Source organism: Schistocerca piceifrons, chromosome 7 (genome assembly GCF_021461385.2).
Source record: "Schistocerca piceifrons isolate TAMUIC-IGC-003096 chromosome 7, iqSchPice1.1, whole genome shotgun sequence".
NCBI lineage: Eukaryota > Metazoa > Arthropoda > Insecta > Orthoptera > Acrididae > Schistocerca > Schistocerca piceifrons.
In genome coordinates, this window is record NC_060144.1 from 393989042 (window position 1) to 393995123 (window position 6082).

A 6082-nucleotide genomic window follows, 5' to 3' on the forward strand; every position below is an offset into this window, starting at 1 on the left:
TGATAAGGAATACCATCAATCCATGATAAGAAGATATCAGCACTGCATTGATACCAATGTTCACCACTTCGAAAACCTTCTGCAAATGGACGTTCATGCCACCTTTGTAACCTTCGTTGACCTTCAGAGACTTTACTGTTACACATCATTGGACTCGTCTCGATAACCGCTATCAGAAAATAAGTACCTAATATGGCATTCAATTTGAAAAACGAAGTTGACCTTCATATCTCTGACGCGACCCCACCTATCAACAAAGAACCAACGTCGTATTACGGGCTTAGTGTCCCATGCAACTTTTGTCCCACAAACTTTTCAGCTGCTATCATACTTTCGGATCTATTCTTGGTGGCAATAGTTACTGACTCACGCTGTATATGGTGCAGCTGACAGGGACTGTCGGACGGGCGACGTGGAGCCTACTGGATTAAGCCACTGCAGGATACGTCAGCGTACTATCCAGTGACTCAGATGTATCGGATAGGTACACTCAGTATCAACGGCATTAGTTCCACGATCAAAACCCAGCTGTTAAAGGACATGATTCGGGCGGTGTTCCTTGATATCGTGTTTCTTCAAGAGATACAACCTGAGCTGCGCCTGGATTTTTATGTGCACACATGCTGACGATAGAGGTAGTACTGATGTATAAAGTCTTTCGACACATCGAAATTAGACACATAACAAGTTGGTTGTTGCCACACACTTCTTTATTACAAACATATTGCTCTTATCAAATTAACAGTAGCAACACATATTTTTCAAAATTGCCTCAACCAAATTTCATTATTTAATATAATTTTCATTAAAGCATCATTAATCAAATATGACTGGGTGAACTAAATCACACTATCTTCAAGGCTTAGATGGAACAGTTTTTCACATGACCCACATCAAAACTCTGACTGCTACCAACAGCAAAAGAAAGCGTTAAGTCCAACAAACTCAGATCTTTGACAATTTCCTTAACCAATTTCCATTAAGTAAATCTATGTTCATACAACCATTATTAATAAACTATAACTGCCATAACTAAATCTCGGAAGCTTCATAACTTACACTGAAGCTTTTTCATATAACTCACATCAAAATTCTAAAACTACTTCCACTACTAAGGGGATGCATCACGTCCAACAAATACCTATCTTTCAAAATTTGCTTAGCCAACTTTCATTAAATAAAACAATATTCATAAAACCACAATTAATCAAATCTCAAACACGCTTCAACTAACATAGAAACTGATTTTCATATAACTCAGGATCCGGCTAAGAACATTAATCCAAGAAGCTGAGATCTTTCCAAAATAGGTCTTAAAATTTGTAACTATTTAACAGGATTATAATTCATCGAATATAATAATAACATATGAAATCGTCTTATCATGGGACCGCCTCAACTTTACGATAAATTGATTATGGAGGTGAGCAAACCGAAAGGATCTAACAGATACAGGAGATGCACGGACCAGAAACTGAAATAAAAATATATGCAACTCTGATCTACAAGTAAGCTTGCGGAAAACCACAACGCTCCACGGGCAAGATGGAAATGCCACACGTTAACAGCGTAACCATAGACACCAGTCGAGGTCCTTAATTTTCACTCTTCCACCGTGATACCCCGATCGGAGCTTGCTCGTGTCGACCACCGCCAATTATATGAAACCTAAACACATCAGCGGCAGACAACATCCTGACGCAACAGATACACAAGATATTAACCATACCAGTTATCAATAAACATTTAAATACCCGGCAAAAATGAGCCTTAAACATACTTAATATACAACACAGTGGCTCTTAAGATTTGATTAGATACCCTCCAAAGCAAGAAGTAAAATAATAAAATAGAAAAGGACTTAGGGAAAATATTTCGGCCCTCTTCTGAACACAGAAACGTACGAACCACTTGGCATGCATTAAACACGGCCTCATGTATATTGGCTGTGGGTCATTAGCACTCCCTTAAATGCCGTCAACATATCAGGCAGCAAGAGTATTCAATATTATGCAGTCGAAGAACACTTCGACGACTCCAGTTCATTGACTTTCAATCACATGCAAGAGACACGCAGGAAATCTGTCCTTCACATATCCAAGAAACCCCAATCACCGTCGGCAGCGGATCTGCACTACAACGGCTAAACACGCGGCAGCAGCGGCCCCCGCTCCTTCGGCGACCTCTCGTCAGGCTGCATGCAGGCACCAGGCCACACGTGACTGTCGCTGACACAGCAGATACCCGGACTGAAGACAAGAGGGCGCGCGCGCCGCAGTTAAGTGGCCATCCGCCATAGGTTCGAAGCCAAGCAGGCATCGGAAATCGACTCAGACGATCGTGATAAGAATCGATGGGGACTGGCGCCAGCAGCGCTCCAGCTCAGGTACGATCACACTATTACACGATGGCACAGAACCAACGGATAGCCATCAGCGCGAGGCGTTGCGCTGCTCATCGGCGCAGTCCGCATTGTGAATGTGTATGCCCCTTCTGGTACTGCGAAGCGTCGACAGCGAACGCTCTGTTACTCTACCGAGGTATCACCATCCTTCCAAAGCGCTGCAGAGCACTTAGTGGTGCGCGGGGTATTTAACAGTGACTTAGGCCCTGAGGATCATCCCTCGCGCTCTCGAACGGAACGCTCTATTGATACGTAATCAGCATGGTTTCAGAAAACATCGTTCTTGTGCAACGCAGCTAGCTTCTTATTCGCACGAAGTAATGGCCGCTATTTCCAGATTTCCAGAATGCTTTTGACACCGTTCCTCACAAGCGACTTCTAATCAAGCTGCGGGTCTATGGGGTATCGTCTCAGTTGTGCGACTGGATTCGTGATTTCCTGTCAGGAAGGCCGCAGTTCGTAGCAATAGACGGCAAATCATCGAGTAAAATTGAAGTGATATCAGGTGTTCCCCAGGGATGCGTCCTGGGACCTCTGCTGTTCCTGATCTAAATAAATGACCTGGGTGACAATCTGAGCTGTTCTCTTAGGTTGTTCGCAGATGATGCTGTAATTTACCGTCTACTAAGGTCATCCGAAGACCAGTATCAGTTGCAAAGCGATTTAGAAAAGATTGCTGTACGGTGTGGCAGGTGGCAGTTGACGCTAAATAACGAAACTTGTGAGGTGATCCACATGAGTTTCAAAAGAAATCCGTTGGAATTCGATTACTCGATAAATAGTGGAATTATCAAGGCTGTCAATTGAACTAAGTACCTGGGTGTTAAAATTACGAACAACTTCAGTTGGAAAGACCACATAGATAATAATGTGGAGGAGGCGAGCCAAAGGTCGTGTTTCATTGGCCGGACACTTAGAAGATGGAACAAGTCCACTAAAGAGACAGCTTACAATACATTCGTTCGTCCTCTGTTAGTATATTGCTGCGCGGTGTGGGATCCTTACCAGGTGGGATTGACGGAGGACATCGAAAGGGTGCAAAAAAGGGCAGCTCGTTTCGTATTATCACGTAATAGGGGAGAGAGTGTGGCAGATATGATACGCGAGTTGGGATGGAAGTCATTAAAGCAAAGACGTTTCTCGTCGCGGCGAGATCTATTTACGAAATTTCAGTAACCAACTTTCTCTTCCGAATGCGAAAATATTTGGTTGAGCCCAACCTACGTAGGTAGGAATGATCATCAAAATAAAATAAGAGAAATCAGAGCTCGAACAGAAAGGTTTAGGTGTTCGTTTTTCCCACGCGCTATTCGGAAGTGGAATGGTAGAGAGATAGTATGATTGTGGTTCGATGAACCCTCTGCCAAGCACTTAAATGTGAATTGCAGAGTAATCATGTAGATGTAGATGTAGATGTAGATATAGATGTAGACCATGTCCCATGTCCATCCCTTCAGGCTATGATCAGGGACCTCGCTTTGCATGATGCATGGACACTAACCCACGGAGAACGACGTGGATATACACACTTCGCCTGTCACTCGGCCAGCAGGTTAGACAAGACTTTCGTTTCCCGAGGTCTTCGGGAAGCGACTGTCAGTGCCGAGTTGTGGCCCACTGCATTTGCCGACCATAAGGCTTTCATCTGCGCCGTGACTCTGCAACGACAACCGACGAACTGTGGTAGAGGACCTTGGACTCCCAATGTTAACAGTCTCCATGAAGAGTCTTGCCGTGTAGCCGTAACTGATTTGTGGCAAAAATGTGAGTCACGGTGCCATACTTATGATTCCGCGACACGATGGTGGACACACTGCGCCAAACCAACTATTCGCCACAATCTCATACCGTATGGACGACACAGGACGCTTTGGCTCCGAACTACCTATGAGTTTTAGTACACGGTCTTGTGAGAAGTAGCATCTCAACAACCTCCGACAGCTGACGTCAGTGAATTCAGATTACAAGCTGTTCGCCCACATACTTCACGCTCGCCTCCCCGCTACTGCCAAAGACGCCATTCATGTCTACAAAACAGGTTGCAGTGCTATACACACGGCGTGAAGCTCTTACAGGGATGTGGTGGCACTCATGTCGGCTAGCCGCTTAGAAGGCGCCCTCATGGCAGTTGACCTAGATAACGCATTTGACCATGTTGGACAAAATTTCTTGCAGGCTGTCTTAGAGCAGACGGACCTGTCCCCAACAACGGAAGGTATGGTTCTCCGATTCATCCACAGAGCCCCTTCCACAGTCCTGGTCAATGGCTACCGCTTGTCGCCGTTCATTATTGAGCACTGAGTGCGACAAGGATGCCCTCTGTCAGCTTTTCTCTTCGCCGTCGCCCTCGAGTCTACACTGCATAGTCTACGGTAGCGTTTGGAAGGCATTTGCCTCTGCAATGTGCATCTTCTTGACGGGGTTGGCAGAAGATAAATGTACGGCGATCATGTGGCTTCAGTGATACAGCGAGGTGGCCGGGAGTACTACATACACGTGGGCAGGGGGACTGAATGTGAATACACTAGTGCCCATTACCAAGGTCTACATCTACATCTACATGATTACTTTGCAAATCACATTTAAGTGCTTGGCAGAGGGTTCATCGAACCACAATCATACTATCTGTCTACCATTCCACTTCCGAATAGCGCGTGGGAAAAACGAACACCTAAACCTTTCTGTTCGAACTCTGATTTCTCTTATTTTATTTGGATGATCATTCCTCTCTATATAGGTTGGGCTCAACCAAATATTTTCGCATTCGGAAGAGAAAGTTGGTGACTGAAATTTCGTAAATAGATCTCGCCGCGACGAGAAACGTCTTTGCTTTAATGACTTCCATCCCAACTCGCGTATCATATCTGCCACACTCTCTCCCCTATTACGTGATAATACGAAACGAGCTGCCCTTTTTTGCACCCTTTCGATGTCCTCCGTCAATCCCACCTGGTAAGGATCCCACACCGCGCAGCAATATACTAACAGAGGACGAACGAATGTATTGTAAGCTGTCTCTTTAGTGGACTTGTTCCATCTTCTAAGTGTCCTGCCAATGAAACACGACCTTTGGCTCGCCTCCTCCACATTATTATCTATGTGGTCTTTCCAACTGAAGTTGTTCGTAATTTTGACACCCAGGTATTTAGGTCAATTGACAGCCTCGATAATTGCACTATTTATCGAGTAATCGAATTCCAACGGATTTCTTTTGGAACTCATGTGGATCACCTCACGAGTTTCGTTATTTAGCATCAACTGCCACCTGCCACACCATACAGCAATCTTTTCTAAATCGCTTTGCAACTGATACTGGTCTTCGGATGACCTTAATAGACGGTAAATTACAGCATCATCTGCGAACAACCTAAGAGAACTGCTCAGATTGTCACCCAGATCATTTATATAGATCAGGAACAGCAGAGGTCCCAGGACGCATCCCTGGGGAACACCTGATATCACTTCAATTTTTCTCGATGATTTGCCGTCTATTACTACGAACTGCGGCCTTCCTGACAGGAAATCACGAATCCAGTCGCACAGCTGAGACGATACCCCACAGGCCCGCAGCTTGATTAGAAGTCGCTTGTGATGTTGAAATGTTTTGGGAGTGACCTTCCGTGGTAAAGTGTAGTATATGGCAGCAGCTACGTATCGTAGACTACTTAATGTGATTCT